The sequence below is a fragment of the Bombus terrestris genome, chromosome 6, assembly GCF_910591885.1.
Source record: "Bombus terrestris chromosome 6, iyBomTerr1.2, whole genome shotgun sequence".
Taxonomy (NCBI): domain Eukaryota; kingdom Metazoa; phylum Arthropoda; class Insecta; order Hymenoptera; family Apidae; genus Bombus; species Bombus terrestris.
This window is the reverse complement of record NC_063274.1, coordinates 8,919,661-8,940,619: the sequence shown is the minus strand read 5'-3', so window position 1 is coordinate 8,940,619 and position 20,959 is coordinate 8,919,661. Positions and strand designations below refer to the sequence as shown.

Sequence of the window (20,959 nt, the reverse complement as noted above, 5' to 3'; positions counted from 1 at the left end):
GTCGACTGTGGAGATTCTAAAGTCTCATCCAAATGGATCAACGATTCTCAATATCAACGACAATTCGCAACACACCATCTATATGAATGAAAAAGCCTTCCTTTGTCTTTCGCACTCCTATCAGGTTATTTTTCAAACAGATTACACGCCCCATGCTTTGTCTAAGCTCGAATATGATCAACAGATAGATTTTCCAATGGAGCTGGAATTTTCTTATCGTCGACTCGTACTTTTTCTTTCCCCTCTCTCTCGCTCTCTCTCTCTCTCTCTCTTATTGTAATTTCTGCTTCATTTATTGTTAGAATCACAGTACCACATTTCTCGTTCTTCCGTCTTTTTTTCTTTTATTCATTAGATGTGAGAAATTTAATTGAAAAGGACGTGAACATTGGTTGAATTTCTTTTTTAATCTTCTGCGAGTGTTAGTTTGAGATGTTGCAAAATCGTGTTTGTCCAAATTCGTGCGAAGAAAAATTGCCGTGTTAGCTGGTCTCGTTGACTGATACGGTTTTAGTGGCGATTTCGTTCTACGAGCGATGCGATCCTCGATACTGAAATTTATAGTTCGGGACGAACTCGCTGGGTGATCGGAACGAATTCGGGATTTACGATCGGTCTCGAAGGAAATGCACCGATTATTCCTTGTTCTGCAGACTGGACTGGAGACCGGAAACTTTCGTTTAAAAGTTATAAACTTCGCATAATTAACAATTCTGTGTCTGGATATGCATATAGCGCTGCTTCAATTTGAGACTTCACATTTCGTAAATAGAAAATCCACGGACTTAATCTGGAATTTATATAAATAATCTTTAACTGAATTTCAGCTACTTGTTATGAACGAGTTGTTAAAGAATTACTGATGAAGCGTTTCATCTTTCGACAACTTATAATTTTTAATTTTTGAAATTTTTTGACAGTACTTATCGTCCCAGTTCGTGGATAAAATAATTGAAAAGATATTGTCAACCTCCGTATTAGTCAGTCGGATGTTAATCCTTCAGTAGTCGAATATGGAAACATGTAGCAAATCGTAAATTTTCATAACAGAGATACTGAAACTGCGGCTCGAATAATCGAATAACTACAGTAACACTGATTTATTGAGCTAACTTGGCTTCCATTCAGTCCAGATAATTAATGTCCTAACTCTATTTCGTTATTGAGACTCAATGTCGTTTATGTCCCTCGTGCTGTTACGACAAAATTGTCACTTTCTATCGATGGTCTGTTCGCAAATATTTGATTTACGGTATTAAAATTTAATTTCTCCGTTGATAACAACTTACATCTGTGAAAACAAATGTAAAAATGTATGATATTGCAGTTATTAAAAACACATTCATTCAAAATTAAAACCTTTCTATAATTTTTAGTCCATCTGTACATTGTATAATAATTGAAATTCTTTCAAACTTGCATCATCTAAATAACAGTAATTATTTTCACAAAATTAGTAAAAAATTTTCAGCATTTTTTATATAAAAATTTGGTTTTGCACTTTGTACATACATTTCGAAATTAAAAAAATATTTTCTCACGAATAAAAGATTCCGCGTTTTTGTTCATTTCGTATCAACAAAAATAGGTCATAAAAGAAGATCGATGAACATGCACATCATCACTCCTCATTAATCATTCTTCTAACGCTTCCAACGTCTATCCGCCAAAGCCGCGAATTCATCTCCATTCCGCTTCAATCAAGAGCACACCGGATTTCATTCCGCGAGAATCGTCGTGATCTTTACTCTCACATCTAGCACCAAGAATTTGCGTGCGTAAATATGCGCGTTCGTTTACACGGAAAATATTCTACGCGCTTGAAATTCGCGTTGAGGCAGTAGAGTTGCTTCAACAGAAATTGCGATCAAAAGTTATCCACTTCGCAGTGGATACAGAAATTCTTCAGTGTAATTTATCTCGCGACGATGTTTCAGAAGAATTCGTTTTACTTTGTGAGAAAGCAATAAAATTATAGGACAGTTTAATAAAACATTGCATGGTTTTATATCGTAGAATAAAAAAGCTTGAGCGAATAATCAGTTGAAACGTAATAAGTACTGTGGCGATATTTTTTGCAATTGACGTTGAAAAGCTTCTCGATAGATTCCTATCTCCATGGCTATTGATTCCGATATACAAGTAATGAGTTCTAATACCTACGTTCAAACTTGGATCTGATATTGGAAAATTGCTTCACTGAAGATACTATTGACAAACTGCTGATAAAATAGCTAATAAATCGAAGATTACATCGATATCCTTCACGAAGATGCAACTGCTACAGTCGGTTTCTTTTTCTTGTATCATTTATATTCTATTAGCAATATTATTAATAACATAATAACAAATATAATAATGACAAGATTTTAATGATATTATTAATAACAATAACAAATATTTTAATAAAAATATTTGAATTCGATAATCACTTTAATGGTAAATTCATTGCGATTAAAAATTTTCAAACTTATTATTATGCAACTATTATTTGAATATAATTATGCACAAAAAAGAACTTGTAAAATTACGCCCTTACAACGAGGATGATTTTAATGATGTAAAAGATATTGCAAACGAATGTTCGATCTCGAACAATAGCAATCTATATCGAGCTCGTCATTAAAAGAGTATCAACTCGAGAAACGATGAAGAAAATAAAATTGTGAACACGACATTAACTTGCCTGCTTCTTCGCGTAACGAGAGGATCGTCCTTTCATTCAAGGGTCGTCTTCTTCGTTTGAAACTTTGTCCGATCGTTTCAGGAATAGAAAAATAATACACTCAACCGAAGGAAGCAATCCTTCTTAATTGCGGAGGAACGTTCTAGACAAACTTTTCCAGATCTCGTAAATTTTTAATCATTTATATTACATATATAAAACTACATTTTACGAATTGTAAACGAATCAAAAATATGATAACAAAAATAGGACAGAAATTCGTAAGGGAGTTTAAGATCCGTGTCCAACTGGAAAAATCGTTATGTTTGGAAGCAAAGCATCCTCGTGGCTTGCCTCGATTAACGAATATTAATCAGAGTTGAAGAATCTACATGACCGCGGCTCAAGCCACGCGCCTTTATCGGCTATCGATGGAAATTTATCGTGAAATTATCGAAAATATTAATTGCTTTACATTGATAACGGAGTACCTCCGTATTTATTTTTAATGGTACAAATAATTCCACAAACCACGGCAGAATTTGAGCGTATATTCACGTAAAATTTTATGTATTCTTTTTTTACATTTTCGATGTAATAAACAAAATATTTTATATTTTATATTTTATATTTTAATATATATAATATTCCCTATTACACAAATTGATTGATAAAAACACAGGCAAGATATCTCTGTCAAATATAATATGAGATTACACCTATTCATAAATACGAAAGCGTCGATTTCTCGGAATTATACTCGCTAATGAGATAGTGTTGATCGTATTGTGGCTGTTGTTTCTATGTGAAAAAGTGAAAAAAGAAAGAAAAAAATAAAACCCGGGCTAGCGTAATAGTGATCCGAGTTTAACGAGGAAAACGATATTTAATCGACTGACATCAGTCGTTCGATAACATTCGCGTCGATCATGATAGTTGGAGTTTGTACTTTCTCTTTTTGCGCGAGTTATTCTTCTTTCAGCAAGCGTCGTGATTATTAGCTAATAGTATATGGTCAACGTATATTTGCTGCGATCGAAATTGTTAGCATTTGTCACTGGTAATTTTTTACCACATAAAATTAAAATTAAAATCGATTATAATAACATTTGGGATTTGAGAATTCACGAGTAAAAACCTCGAGTAAAAAGAAAAAATTCTCCACTGTTTTCAAAGTTCAGTTTTTTAAGAATAACATGAGTGTCATAATCCCTTCTGCCAAATATTATTTTAATAGTTTTCAATTGATTGATACATTTTTATAATTTTATATTGTAGCTACTTTAGGTTGCAATAACGTGTTCCAATAAGGTTTCCAACGTTTACAATATGTGAAATACAGTTTAATTCAGTTCAGTAGGCATTTCTTCTCTAAATAATGCTCGTTGTTAGGTTCAACTGGCTGTAAAGATAAGCAAAGGAACGTAAGCAATTTTCACGAAAGAATCGACAGTTTCATACTTTAGGAAGAAAGTTTTTCCATTATGGACTTATAATCTTCGGCTTCATTGGTGTAGTAAGCGAAGAGCGACTTGCAAGAACTATAACTAGACGCTAAATCCTAATCTTTCCTACTTATCAAAGTAGCGAGCATCTACGCTAGTAAAGTCGAGAAACTTGCTTTGAAACTACTTAGTCAAGTCGCTTCGCGTGAATCGGTCCTTTGACTATCGATCGTTTCTCAACATTTTTTCGCCAACAGAATTGAATTAGACGTTACGAAATGACAAATAGAATATTTAACTTAAAGACGGCAATAAAGTTCCAATAAATATACAATAAAAAAGTTATTACGAGAAAAAGATCGTTTCTTCCATAAAAAAAGCTTTACATTCAAAGTTCCATACAAAATAACCTTTGAGACCCCTAACCATAAAAATTCGCGAAGAATCAGACATTTCAACCACAACGAAGCCTTCCACGAGCAACCAAGCGTCGCTGGTAACTCGAAAGAAGAATTTATGCTGGGACCATCCATTGAACCGTCGAGTAAGACGTTATAGCTATCGTCTCCTTTGGCTCGGAACGATGGGACGACAGAAAAGAGATCAAACGATCGGGAACTTTCGAAGCGAATGCTATTAAGCGCACCCGGCGCGGATTACGTGATCTCTGTAGCTATCGATGTGCTAAGAATTTTCCTCCTTCGTAGTTCACCTGACATTTGTCTTCACAGATGTAAACAATGTTCCTTGATCCTTAAAAATCTCTTATAGAACGAAAAAATCTCAGATAGAACGAAATTTAATGCTTAATCGTATGTCAGTATCAGTGAAATTCGGAATATAAAGCAGGAGGATGTGAAAGAGATGAAATATGAATTATGTAGGATTTCTTAATCGTTATTGGTTCAGCTATGATGTATGAAGCTATTGTTTGGACATTTTGGGAATTTTCAATTTTTATATCTTAAGGAAGATTTGAATAGGAACGTGTTGCCCATATCTTATTTCAAGTATTTTCGACCTTGATCTAATACGTATGTTATTGTTAATTAATTTTTATTTAGATATTTTGAGAGCCGAAAGTGTGAAAATTTCGTCGTACCTTTGTAGATTTGTTACCAAGATTCGAAAATATTTACAGGTCATTTATTGTCAGTTTTGTATAACCCACCAAGTCACTCGATGCAATTTATATGATTGTATTAATTAGAATTGAATGACGTTTGGACTGATGTAGAAAAATATGTTACTTTCATTTGAAACAGGCTACTGTACACCTATTAAATAATATACATCGCACACGTACATCTATTAAACAACCACTTTATAAATACCAAAAAATATCAATTCTCAATACAGCTCCTACACCTGCCAAGCCGGTAAAAAGGACTGTAGCAGCCGATTGTCTCGCTGATTTACGTTCCTTCCGTATTACGACAGATAAAATGGCCGGAACGAACACAAGCAATCGGAAGTAACAGATATAATCAATATCGACACAACCACCGGATCAGCTCCTCGGGAACAGTGTCGAAACAACGGTTCTTTCCAGGCAATCAAATCTGTCGAAGCAACCGCCGTTTTTTCATCCCGGTCCCTCGATCGCCAAGACTCTGTTTTCCACTTGATTCTCCACCGCCCTTCGCTCTATTTATCCAAAGAGCGTGCACGGTTCAGCGAAAGGTCCGAACATTTTGCTATTTTCTGCACCCTACGCCGGTCTTCCGCTTCGTCTAAAGGCTGCACGCCTTTTGTACGACGACCGTAGATCGGATAAACTCATCCAACATCGCCCCTCTCGCTATGCCAGTGTCTTGTGTCCGTGTATGTGTGAAAATATGGCGAACTTCCATCCCTGTGGCAGACGTTCGTGAAATTGTTGCACCTACCACAGCAAATTCTAGCCTTGTTGCAAAGGCACCTGACAAAGGCACGTTTTTCATCGAACTTTGCTTTAAACTAGGCAACCATATTTTGAAGATTGAAAAAGGAATTTATGATTTTAGTAACTATCGGTGATTAATAGATTGTGGATGTTAATGCAAATTCACATTCTTCTCTAAATCGAAATTTGTTTAACTCTCCAAATATATATCATAAAAAATTTATTAAAGATGTCGTTTAATTAATTCATGGTAGATTAATGATGATGTTGGATTTTTTGATGGCGGTTACGATGATATTGGTTGGTTCTAATCTAGTAACGAGATTTGGCGTAAGCGTAATAAGGTCACTTCAACTACCTTTATCATCAATAGATTGAAACCATCTTTTCCATTATAAATGCCGTAATTTCGAAGATCGTAGCTAGTCAATTAATACGTTTTAGTAAAAAAAATAAAATCATTAAAAATAGGTTTGCAGCGATCACAAAAATTGTTCACAAACCTGTAACATTCAAGCAGTTTTTATCGTTCGTACATACTCAGAATTTGTAAAATACATAAATAACCAGGAGTTTTCATCATTTCCAGATATTTTTTGAAGTATCATACACGTTAAATCTGTGACAATGTCCGATGAATTGCGAATGGTTGACGAATACAAGTGTTTTAAATAAATTTACGTACACGTTCCTGTGTATAAAATATAGAATTTCTATTGATTGCAGATTGTAAAAATATGACAGAAATCTCAGTCAAGATTGAAATTGTTATCAATTATGTGAGATCTGTAATTAATCGATCATAAATAATTAAAAAGGTAGAACGCATTTAAAATAATTTTCTCGACAGACAAAGAACGTGATTTCGTATAATTGCAAATTACATCGTTTATCAGCAATATTTGGTTAGGGGTAAAAGAATCTTGTAATGCGAATAATCGTCGTAAATTGAGGTACCTACGAGTATTCGCATTTCTGTCCTTCGATATCATAATTACTTCGGATTATGAATTATAAAATCAATTACCAGATGCAACTGCAACGAAACCATTTAAATAAATCATTTAAAATAAACGGAACAAACTATCGAATTGAAAATATCCAAGTCGGACAAGCATATTCTTCACTTTGGAAATATTAAAAAAATATTTGGATATAGATAGAAAAAATTCTATCATAAATAAACATAAAACTTTGCCCTTTTTTATAGGAAAATCCTATTATTCTGACGTCATAGCAAGCTGTAGTGAAAATAAATTTGTACGCAGAGTCGTGCTCGTTCGATTATTCATAGCAGGCACAGTCAACATAAACCACCCCGCATCCCTCATATTCCGGTTTAAACATAAAAGGAAGTCACGCGAGGCTCTAAAAAATTCACGCCGCGTTGTACGAAACGCGGAGTAAAAATCAGTATTTTATACAAAAGAAATGTACGTAGCATTACAGAGCACCTACGTTGTTTAACGGAAGCAATGAAATTCCATGCCATTTTTATCTTAACCTAGTTGATTGAAATTAGAAATATCGAAATCCAAGTATATACTTTTCTGATCGTTTTTGATACCGATACAAAGATTTTTAATATCTTCGACGTGTGATTCAAAAATTACAAAAATGAACTCAAATTTTATATAAAATTATTTAATTGATTCGGAACAAAAAGAACGAGATAGAAAGAAAAAGTTGTTTGAAAATGCGTATTTAATGGGTCAAAAGAAGCAGAAATGTATGTTTTATATCGGGTGTTCTTTTTTCGTGAAGAAACGCGGTATTCTGACGAGAATAAACAACCAGCGCGAGTACATGTTCAAAGTGTCCAGCAAATATTTGCATTAAGATTCCGGAATCACACAGTGTCGCGTTAACGAATGACACAGAAGCGGTGGAAAGCATAAAGCCTCACTGTGAATAGGATCGTTGTAAATAATGAGAATAATTGAACTTACCTAGCTTGTGAAACGTTAATCGACTTTAAATATCGTGTCGTCCGTTGCAGGGAATGTTACGTGCACGAGAAATGAATGATTAATGACGCGGAAAAATAAAACGATTTTAATTTCCAACGTACTTGAACTTCCGTGTCAACGATCTGAATTATTATTCAGAGTGCTCGCAAAAAACTTTCAAAATCAAATATTTTCCTAAAATTTTACGATTTAATATTGAATTACCGATTTAATATTGAATTTTTATATGAGAATAACGAAAGCTGAGCTATCGGAATATTAAAATTATGAATTACGAAGTTAAATATCTCATTTTTTAAATTTAGTTTTCCAAACTTTTGTAGTTTTAAGCTTCAGTAATCGCCAAATTTTGATCCACGATCATCCCATACTTTCAAGTTTCGAGCAAATCTTCGAAAGAAAGAAGCTCTTACCTTTTTTTCATCGTGGTTTCGAATGTACGTAAAAATAATAATGCCAAAAGTCATTAGAACGCTCAGACATGTATCGAAAACAGAGGCTTCGATGGAATGAGTCAGAACGCCAAGTGTACGTACATCGAACTTTGTTTTATTTGATCCATAAACATAATCAACGTACGTTAAGCGCGTCTACATACGCGACTTTTATAACAATCTAATAAATACTCGAGGAACAATAATTGTATAATCCTCACACATAATTCTAATAGCAAGTATCACGTATATGTCTTGTACAGCGTCTGCATCATTATGAGTGATCAATTTAATCATCATATTATATAATGTGTCTTGTTGATAGAGGAGGTGTACAGTGAGTTGTAAATTCGATAGCTAATTAACGATAATTTTAACTTTCTATAATTATCGTAGAATTTTGAGCTTATGACACACTACGTTAGATTTTTATATTAATCTGAACTAACAGCTGCTATAGAATGATTCTATGGTCCTAATATAATAACGTATCAATGAAATATTATTCATAGGTCGGATCAACGAAGAAATAAGTAAATAAAAATGTTAGAGGTACGAATATACGTATATATAATTCCCAAGTCCCATGGCGTTATAGAGGATTATATATCTCGAACACCAGTTGGACTTTGCACTGTTAAATTGACGAGACCCTAGAGACTGAGAACTACCAGAGATTGGAATGGTCAAAAGTAACGTTACCGCTAAAGGATGAAATATTACTTTTTTAGAATTTTTATTTCTCATTCGATTCATAAGGGTTCTTAAGAAGTGGTGGAAATAAATCTTGAAAAATCCAAGGGGCTGTGCGATTATCATTTAAGAGATTAACTGCTTCATTGTTCCATTTATCTTCCTTTCGAGCTTGTTCCATTTATCTTCTTCTTCATACTATACATCAAACGCGAGAAATAAGATCTGTAGCTTAAAACACCTAAATACTTAAGGCACTCTTCCTTAAGTCAAAATCAATATTTCCTCCGACTTTTAAAATAAATTTACAACTCACCATACGACTCGTCCATCGCCTACACGTGTATTAACATATAAGAAGAGCAAAAGAAACCTGCTTCGTCAACTGATAATCGGTTCACAATTCTTTCCATGCAAACGCCGCCAGCGTCCGCTGCAATCGATGTACCATTACGAATCCGGCGCGTTAATTAAGTTACCTAACAACTCACTCGTTAACGAGGATAACGAGGATAACGACTGAATAACGGGACGAGATTCGTCGTACCATTCTGTACAAGATCTCAGCTCGAGCAAGTAGGAGACATTAAATTTCAGGCAAGTTTACGTAATTCGTAGGATTTTGTTCGGCTAATTGAAATAAACGCGCTAATGACCGATCCGATTCCACGTCCATTAACCGAATTAGCAATTTGCACGAGTGGAAAAACGAATCGTGTCGATCATCGATTGCAGTGTACCGTTGGCCACGCGAATATTCGTGAAAGCATAGTGTGTAACAGAGTGAAAGAGAATGATATGGTAAACGATTTATTTGCATTTCTACGGTCGTTTACAGAGCGTTAGCCGAGCCTTTGTTACGTGCTTCGGCGACATCTCACCACATTCGCGCGGATCACTTCTACCAAGCCCTTCGTGCTTGTTCTTCTATTGTATACATACCTGAAACAGGCAAATGAGTTTAATTAGCATTGGTTTTCAGACTCGTGTAATGTAATAAATGTGAAGCAACGTGTGCTCAGATTTTCAGTCACCATTCCATAAAATCAAGTTAAGTTTCTTCAAGAGAGACAATAGATAAGCTATCAAAGCTTAATTTCGCTCTTTGATTCTATAGAACCATTTTTACGGAAAGTTTGTGTGGAATAAATTGCACCTTCTGCTTGAACCTTAAGAAACTCAGGCTAACATTTCCAAAAAAGGGGATCGCAGAGCAACCAATCAAATTTTGATATCTGTAGTCGTCAAATTACTTTTACTTATGTAAACGTTACTTTTGAACCTTCATGAGACACATTGATATCGATTATTAATTATCAGACTTTACAATGATGCGATAGAAGATTATAAAGATATGACCAACCTGTCGGTTAAAAATAAAACAACTACTATCTTTCAGTGTTATCCATCAGTTTGCTCAAAGCCATAACAAACAACGTTACCCTCAATCAAACAATGAAACAAACACTTCAGAACGCTATCTCTATTATCCTTCAGGCGACCATGTACCTAAAAAAAGCTTTTTAATCATGTTCACCATTATCGTTCTACTACAACAATTCGACATCCGTTTGAAACAAAGGTTTTGGCGGTATCTTGCCAGTAATATGACTAGCAAACAACAGACATCAGTTGTAATACAACGTTAATTGTGGACAAGGTAGCAGCGAGAAAAGGGCTGAGGTAGATTTCATTTCTCGTTACAACAGGATCACGAGACGGAGCTACGGAATTATCACTAGCGTGGTCATAAAGCGGCCGAAAGCATCGTTTCGTCGCTATCTTTACGAGGGAATTATGCAGTACAGCGGAACCAGGTTCTGCTCTCGCAACGACGCCCAGAACAACGTTCCTTGATGCATAAGTTCCGTGAATAAGTCGTATAAATTCCCGTCGGCGGATTTACCACGTAACTATTTTTCAAGCACGTGCTTATAAGTTTTTACAAGTCTCGCACCATGTCACACTACGACCTACTTCGTTTCAACTGAATGGACGAATAGATGGGGCGACGAAACGAATTCAGAATTTATTACGGATTTCGGAATGTTGGATGTGAAATGGGACGGGAAGATTTTTGTTGTCGTTTTGAGATTATGACTGCGTAGTTTATAAAATAATTTTGTGGGAAAAACTACGAATGATTCAAAGTTTTTAGCATAATGTACGATAGAACAAAGCTTACTTGAGAATTTCTGTTGTCGTTCTGAGATTATGACTGTACAATTTTAAAAATAATCGTAGACAAGTAAAGAAAATTTCAAAAAATATTCATTTGAAACCCAACGCATATTAACTGTTTATATTTTTTATTAGCTGATGACACACGTGGGATACATGCAAGCGAGTGCTTTTCAGAGAAAGTCTCTCTTTGATGGTATCAGGATAATGGATTCAAGGAAAATTAAAAACTTCGCTTGAGGTGAAAATTGTAGTCCATTATACTGGCGAACGTTTAAATTAATCCATTAATCGTAGCACTATCATTTACATGGAAAAAATAATGCCTTCAAATTTTCGTTATCATCATAACCATACTTTTCCCGGGTGGATCTAATCGTGCCAATGTAATAACGAAAATAAATAATTTCGTATTGACTACGTTGCTGATGCAAAATTGCATAAAATGCGATATACAGGAAGATATACACAGAAAGTTCATTAGCGAAAGTACTATCCAAATTAACAATCTACTGTTTTAAAATAATGAAAGATGGTTTTGCCAGATAAACTACGGATAGTTCTACGTATAACTTGCATGTTGATTAAATGTAGGGCATTATTGGGATTATTTGTTTTATCATTGATAACTTATATATATTACTCTCTACAAAATTCTTTACTTTATTACACTATCATATTATATATATTAGATATTATGTATAAGACCCATTTCATCTCGATTTCCAACTCTCTATTCTTTTCATCACATTGTTCATAAAACATTTCTCGTTACAAAACCCATAAGGAAACATAGGCAAACTTGTTGAATGACCTGACACCATTACCATCACTCAGGCTCATAAATTCAGCTCAAAACCATTTTCACAAATCGTCGTCAATATTCGCGCACCCTCAATCTTCCTAAGTTCCGCTAGAAGAAGCATTATGGATAACAAAAAACTATCTATTCCTTCATCATTCTATATATATTATCCTATAACGAAGTTTTGTCCCATGTGATTAACAAGAACGAATTGAAGGATTGTTTATTGAAGTGTCTTTTCGAACAACTTCCTCCTCGAACGTTCAACACTCGCGTCTTGTCGTTGATGACTGATTGTCAGACAGAGCCAAGTCGAGGCACCGTTTATTCGTTTATGATCGTTTTTCGATCGTCTCGATACTCCCATCGAAAAGATCCGCCTTAATGCGTTCATGAATTATGATCAGACATCAAGCAACGACCACGAACTCGACCGCCTCGTAATTAGGCTATCATCGTTCGAGAACAAACTGTTGCTTCCCTCCACTAAAATTGGACGAAGATAGATTGCTTGATAGATTACACAGTTTGCTAATTTATTATCGTTAATTTCATTTTTGCGACTTCCTGACGTTTTTTTTTTATTGCTTTAACTCTTTTACCGTTTAAAGTTTGACAAAGATTGTCATTTCAATTTTATCTAAGTCATATTTCGTGGAATATTTGGAAACTAAGTTTATCGATTGATAGTAATTTATGGTGTTAATTTTGTAATTAAAAGTGAGCATATCGAAATTGTGGAAGAGGTCAGGTATAACGTCACATACAAGTCGGCTGAATGGCTTGGGGAAACCAATTCAGGTTAGACATGAAAAACTTATACCTACTACTTGTCTGATGTAGTTTCGTGTTATACTACTTGGCAGACAGTTCTGCGATTCATACTACTTGTCTAACATATCGTTTATTCAAACTCCTTGTTGCGTTGTTCATTGAGAGACTTGTTGTCATATGAAAGTTAACATTTCATAGAATGTTATGAGTTGTACAGTATGTAACCATATAAAAATAATGTTTATTTTTGTTACAGTTAATAATAGTAACCACGGTTCATTAATGATAAACGTGAGACTTATAATCCCATTTCTTGTAAGTTCCTATCGTTTACACTTATTTTATTTTCCATTTTCCATTTCTCAATAGGTTTTTTTTAAGTTAATATAGTACCTTCAGAGCATTCCAAATCTTCATAAATTTCGAAATTTGAAGCACGTCTATCGATCGATATTAATTCACATCGATACTCCTCTCATCATAGAGCGGCTCCTATTGCAACACATCAAACATAACTTCCTCTTGCCCTTCTCTAGTCTCTGATGCTCTCGTTCATTTCACTTTCTCTCAGAAACATCCTTCGAGCTCTGGTGCCTTTCACCAACAGTTGAGAGATTACAATATAGACGTTCCGGACAGATGTTGAATCAACGATCAGTTTATCAGTCGGTCCTCAGATTGTCTCTGTGATGTGAACTGTGATGTGGTCGTCACGGATTTATAGTTACCATAGTAACGATGAGATCGTACTTGCAGCTGTTCGAATAGAAAGCTAGCACATTGCAGTAATCTTCTGTACGGTACTATGTAGAAAGCTTACAAAGGACATCAAACATTAAATTAGTTTTGAATGGATATGGAACGACTAAAATTATAGAATTCTATGTAAACGATGAAATAAATGTTACATTCGTGGAAAATTCGACATCAACCAGAAAAATGACGTAAAAATGCATCATAATCAGTTCTCAAGTTCGGTATATCTATCATGTATGTATATCATGCCTGATAATTACTTAATTTTTAATAATTAGTTGAACCAAAATTGAGAAATAATTTGGATTGCCAGAAAGATAATTTTTTGAATAAAGGAGAGATAGAATGGAACGTACGGTTTAACGTTTACGATCGTGTGGCGTTACGTAGAGCAGTAAAGTTGGGTTGCAATCGCGCGGGAGGACACTAGCGAGCAATTAAGGTGTCCTTACAAGCGATCGAAGGGATACGATGTAACCGCGATGTTCCCTGAATCGTATCTTCTCGGGTCTTAATCGTTTAACGGAGTTTCCAGCAGGAAATTGTGGCTGACAATTGATTTCGTGGCCTCTCACGGTGCCTGTTCAATTTATCTTCCAACGACTCTGGATTGGCAGAAGTATCGTACGTTCCAGTAAAACGTGGAAGATTGTACGCGAAAAAATCCGTTCGATTTATCTTCTAATTAGTCACAGTTCGTTCTGATTTTCCTCTTTCAAGGCGATTGGATTCCGTCTTTAGTATTAAAGGCGAAATATTTTATACGTGTAACTCTATGTACATAAAAAAAGTAGTATATTTAAATGAGTTATTTAAAATCAAATTGATCGACTTCATTTTCTGAGAAATGTTCATTCTATCCTAGTACACTCAATTCAACTATTCTAGTAACACACGTTATTGAAAGTTCAAGTAACAATAATACATCAGGGTCGAGTTTTCAAAGTAATGTTTTAACTACCGTAAGATACGACTGTCCGAATTGTATACACGAAACTCGAATCAAAGCGAATGATGTTTGTAGAGGTTACGAAGCATTCATTGCAACGATGAATCTATCGAAAGAGGGTGAGAAACTAGAGGTCGAAATCGTGTATGAAGAACGGTGTATATAGAACTGTCTCGTTTGGCAATTCCACGATGTGATTATTCCTGATAAAAATATAGTCTTATGTAGTAAAAGAAGCATACATCTTCGGCTCCCAACTTCATGAAATAAGTTAAGACAAGTTAAGTTACGAGATCGGACACTCAAATTCTACAATCTACGCACCGAAGTCAACGTGACAAGCAGATCTTGAAATCCTCTACTAGAATCAACGCATGTGAAAAGTCTAAAGCCTAAACTAGAACAGCGTGTCAATCGTAACGGGTGAAGGATAAAGCGATTAAACCAGGCCGCGAGACTCACGTCGGTCCCGATTCCATCGTGGCGGGAACGGCGTTTATATCAGGTTTGTCCGGTAATTGCGGCCGCGAGTCGATTTCCAAGCTCATAGCCCGTGAAAATTTGCGGCCGGAATCACGTGCAGGGGTTGAAACACGCTCGCGCCCGCTCGATGACGCGCGCGGGCTCTGCCCGCTTCCTAACGAGGCCACCAGCCGAGCCGAATTCTCCACATGCCCTGCGCCGCCAAATTCGAGAGAAACGGGCCTTCGTGCGCAACGCGGCCACCCGATATCGATGATGCAACGGAATCCGATTTCCCGCCACTGGCTACGCTCCCAGAACAATCCGCCTCTCCCTTTCGCCGATGATCAAAGGAATGTTCGATCGAGGTAGCCAGAGACGAATTGGTAAGATATGAAAATTCGCGATCGACGGTGTCTACCAGGCTAGTGGTGATTATGGGTGAAGGTGATTGAAAGAATTTAGGAAGAGGATCTTCGACCCTCAACTGGTACAATGAAGTATAAATACAGAAATTCAGGAAAGTAGACACTTTTTATGTACACATCGCGTATGTAATACGTAACATTTTGAAGTTTCGTTGGCGTTATTAGTCTTGACTATCATAATTATGTTGATAAAGTTTGAAACAAGTCCGAAAATATACATAGAAGATACTTAGTGCAAGATACTTAGTGCAAGTCTATGTATATTTCGCCAAGATTACAAATAATTTATACTTAGATTCTTCCGTATTATAATTTATCATCTTACTCAGTTTCGTCAATCCAAATCTAACTCTAACAAAAAAAAAAAAAGATTCTCAGAGTGAAACTATTATAGTTACTAATCTAACTCACTCTTCATCTGCCATTTATCAAGATTTCTCCTGAAACCAAGATTCACTTATTTTCCCATATCCTTCAACCTTAACCCCTTCGTTCGATAAAAACACCATAAGAAACGCAATTAAGCATTTCGTGACCGCCTCCACATCCGCCAATACTTTCGAACCGAAACAACCTCGAAGAATCCGAGACCTGTGGTGTTGGTTTTCGTCTCACGTACACGAATAGATTGTTTTCATCGGACAACGAAAATGGAAACGAAGGGGCGTTCAGCGACAGTTCGTCAGCGGTTTCTTTCGCACCTAACTGCGTCCGCGTTTCGATTCCAATTACAACGAGTAGGACGAGGAGCAATTAAGCAGTCCGTACGATCGACCGAAGGGATTCGAAGCCACCGGGTTTCGATCGTTACATCTAACACAGACCAGAGGCCAGGCCTGGCTGCTGGGAATTGCGGCCAAGAATTGATTCCACGAGCCAGGCACGCTTCTAATTTGTCCTAATGCCACCAGAGAACGAACTATATTTTGGTTTAGCTATAGCCTTTCGTGCAGAGATAATCAATCGACTCACTAAAATAAATCTATTTCCAAGGTGTTTTTGAAGGAATTAAACACATTCCGATTGGAAATACTTTGTATGGGTTTCAAAGGCTTTGCAAGTTCTTTAGAGAGGTCTTAAATGATATGAATTACTATACGTTTTATTATAAAGGTCTGAAGAAAATATCTGTAAGCTTATTTTATTAGTCGAATAGTTGAAGTATTATGAAATTTTTGTTTATTTCTAAATATGAAAAAACAACGTTCTTTAGAAACTATTATCCCACGGATTCTTTTTAGAATGCTTCTCAATTGTTTATCCAAAATATATAAGAAACATAAACGAAAATAATTTTAAATTGAAAATTTCAGAGGTGCAAATGGCTTTCCTCGGACAACGTTTTATTTGTGAACTTAAAAGAAACCAACGTTCGAGCACGCTATTTGAAAAAATCAAGACGAACCAATGAAAGAAAGTAGAACAACTTCTACCAAGTAGCGTCACTTTTGGAAGCATCCAACTTCATAAGTAAGATTCCAGAATCCTCTATTTGCCAGCTGCACGCACACCGAATGTTGAAAATTCCTCACTGCAATAGCAAATACTCGTCTCTGGTTAAATCTTTGAAAAAATATTCCATTTTCCTCTTCTTTCCTCGCGTGTCTCTTGAATTCCTGTTTTCTGTTGTTTTCTTGTCACTGTTGCATTTCCGTCAATAAATCAACGTGATGGCCACGCTCGCTACATTGCATCGTTGCTGATCAATCTTAAAATTTCCCTCATATTTCGACTTTTGAATAGATTTGATGTTCGTTCACGTGCGACGCATGAAATTCGATGTTGTGTACTAAATAGAATTCACGTAAAGTTAATTGAAACTAAGCCATTCAAAACAATTAAAACTCAGAACAATTGATATTTATAGCGAAACGAATAATATTAATTACGAAAGCTTATTTTACTACGATCAAAAATCACGTAATACAGGAACGCGTGATTAAATAAGTAATCTGCGAAACGAATTAAATCTTCTACAAAAGATGCTTTCATGCCTCACGTGCATTTAAAACGAGTGCGTGAATGCAAGTTTTACACGAATTAAACGCCCTGAAATAGAACAGGAATCGAGCAGAGAACATTTAATCGAGGGCTAAAAATATATTTGAACAATGATATTCGGAGGAAAGGGGAATGGTGCACTACATGAACGAGTTCTCCTGAAAATTATATATATTTGAATAAATATCAAAGCCATTAGACGGCTATGTTTTATTGATTCTCCACGTTCACTGTTGCTTGGTGTGACATATTCGAGTTCGTGACCTGATAAATTTACTTCGGCCTCTCGATATAATTAAATGCGCCAATAATTTCTTATATGCTTATTCATACACACGAAAATGTTCTAAAAATATTTCAAAAAGGAAACAGAAAAGAAACGAAAAAGAACGTGTTTCGAATTGTTTTAAACTGAGAACAAAAGAATAACGTTTTGATCTGAAAAACAAAAAAGAATATCTTGTTTTGAAGATTTCTGTGTGAAGGGCAGCACGTTTCTATTGTTCGAGCAGTAGGGATTATTTTTTCATACAATGCTGGTCGACTGGAGCGTTACAAATAATCTCGATGAAAGCTTGATCCACCGCTCTCTTCTGAATTCGCGAGCGACGTGCGGGCTTGTGTAATTCGCGAACACCATTGTGCCCGGCCGAAATATTCGACGCCAGATCGATTCCCGGTATAACGAGTGTAGCGTTAACAGTGGACCAATTAAAACCTCCATTTAAATCGGGGAAAGGAAAGAAATGAGGAGATAACAGGCGGATTTTGTCGTTCGTTTGACGATCGAGGAAAGAAGCGTAACAATTGGCTTAAACGTATCGGGTTTGTGTAATATAAAATTGAATTCGATATTGTAGAAAAATACTGATTCAGGTACGAGCCTCGGGTTTTTCTGTGATCTTTAAATTAGAGTGAAAAACTTTAATCAATTAAAAGTTTTGTTTGTACAAAAATAAAAAATCATTTATATGGATTTCTTCGTTGAGGGTTAACAGAAAAATAATAATACATTTCATTCTATTCAAATGACTTTATAAAAATCTATTATAGTAAAATTTCAGTCCTAATAGCGGGAACATGATTTTCTTTCATGATAATTTTTAAGGGTTAAATAAAATTTCAATATAATGTCAAAGAATCTTATCACATTATACAATTTGCTTATTCTATATTGTTCGATAACCAATAAAGCAGTTTATATATTTTATTATAATATTCACAATTCTTAGTACCAATAAACAACGTATTTATTTATTATAAAATAAAAAGTCCTTGGTTTACTAATTGTGTAGCTTGTTCTTTGAGCAGCGTGGAATGTTTACATTTTCTATGACAGTTTCTCGGCGGTATTTAGGTTAAGAGGTGAAAAGGAAAAACATAGGAAAATAGTTGGACAGGTATCGATTTTCAAGTAACCAGTGACACGTATATCCACGTCGCTGTTAAATATCCGCGCTTTTTTACGGTCCAACTCATTGTTTACCTCGCACATTGTTCACGGTTCTACACACGTCTACACGCTGATTCTCGTAACATCCAAGGTAGCTACGTAGCGTGCAGCTTTTGTGTTAAATATGCCCTTTACATTATCCCCCTCGTTGTACGGATGACACGCATCGAATGTTGGCTATTGTGTTTCCTCGAAAGACTGAACATCGTATCTTACAGGCACTACGCCACTCTCCAGCGATTTTCGTGCGAATTTCGTTCATCTTTTTAACAAAAAGAGAGGAACAAAGAAGGTACTGGTCATAGAATTACAAGAAAATAAAAATACGAAAGTGTAAAATGTTGAAGAAATAGAAATTTAACTAGAAGTTTTAATAATAAATTTTCCATTGTTTGTATAGTATAGTTTTAGTATATATAGTTAAGTATATATACCTAATACTTAAATTTGTAAATTTAATTAGAATTTAATTTAGAATTGATTATCGATTGCATAGGAATTGGAATTAAATTATAATACGATTGAGTGTTTGTGTACTTTTCTATAACAGATTAATTTAAGTAAATAAGCAAATTCTGGCATATCTAAAATTTATTACGTCCGGTAATAATAGAGTTTAGTAATTTAGTCATTGCAGATTTAAATATACAATGCAAATTATCGTAAATCCAATAAAACTCTTTGGTCAATTGCATATAACAATCAAACAACAGTTAGGAACCTAAAAGCTCAAGTTTCTAATCGTAAATTTCCAATTACTCTACTTGCAAAGCAACCAATATCTCAACTTGGCATTGTGGTAAGAATTCGAATTTCGATCGACTATTGGTCAAATACGTTCGAATATTCGCAGACATTCCCAATCCCTCAAATTATTCCAGAAGAAACATGTTAGTTACAACAAATATTAAAATGAAACAAAAGCAAAGGAACTTCTTTCGATTACACTGTCGTTTCTTCTTTATAGTACAATTTTTTCATGAATAATTTGTACGACGAGTTATGTATTCCGAGCAGTGGAAAGCCAAAATTATCGAAGGTTTGGTAAAAGACTCGCAGCTTTCAGTTCTCGGAAATGAATTTCGCTTAATGCCCAAAAGAACCGTTTCATTTCATCGTACAATACCTATATAATTTGTCGCCCGCGTTTCACAAAGGTTTCGACAAACAGAGGGAAATAATTTCCATGAAACACGGTCTTTTCCGCGAAACAGTCGCCTCTTTGAAACGAACTGCTCAATGAAATTTCCTGCTCGGATCGTTCGATGCACGCGTTAATCTTTTCTCTCGTCGAAAAGCTCGTCTTCTATCCGATCGATTGCGTGTAACAGTTTCCATCGAAATACACTCTCGAATGACAACGTTCCCGTGAACCCATTTAAATTTAGACCACTATGGGGTTGGGGAAACAAGATCCTTTGTAGGTGAGATCCCTCGAATTTCGTTCGTTCGACGATAAGGTCAGCCTCTCTTAAAAGTGGCGCGTTTAAAGGAAGTTATTAAGGGGCTGATGAGTCCCTGGATCGACCGCTCGGCGGGAACCAGACGCATCGATCTTGTATAATCGTCTTAAAACAATGCCAGCTGAATTTCCACCATGAAAATTCGTGGAACAGTTGCAAATTATCCTACTGCATATACTCAGGTTCACGAAAATATTTGAATATATGCAGAAATCTTTTATGAATATATTATGTGTATTATACGAAATATTAAAAAATTTTACCAGATAAGTTAAATTTCATTATATGATGATATATCTATAAAAGTCTTCTATGGTAAATGTTCAAATACTTTCGTAAGCTCGTGTAGGTTTGTATCATAAGTAACTATTAGGAGAAGGGAATGATAGAAAAAAAATTGTAATTCATTCATAGTTCATTGAATAACTGAAGCTATGGACTACTTCGAATATGCAGAGTGGATAGTATACATATTAATTAAGGAGTAAAATTTACATTGGAACTGTAACAACGATCATAAAGATTTACTTCAGAATGCTCATTTTGCCTATTCCTAAAATTAGCACTTTATACGCTTAATTTTACATTGTAGAAC

General features: G+C 35.3%; 1 protein-coding gene and 1 long non-coding RNA gene across 15 annotated transcripts in view; both read right to left on the bottom strand.

Moving 5' to 3' along the window:
- LOC100646535 (neurobeachin) overlaps positions 1–20,959 on the bottom strand; it is a 415,043-nt gene that overhangs the window by 192,401 nt on the left and 201,683 nt on the right. The window lies entirely within an intron of this gene.
- On the bottom strand, positions 8,499–19,267 carry LOC125385231. Its single transcript, XR_007224274.1, has 2 exons — positions 13,246–19,267; positions 8,499–10,034 (listed from the first exon to the last, which is right to left on the bottom strand). It is a non-coding gene; the product is annotated as an uncharacterized LOC125385231 (long non-coding RNA).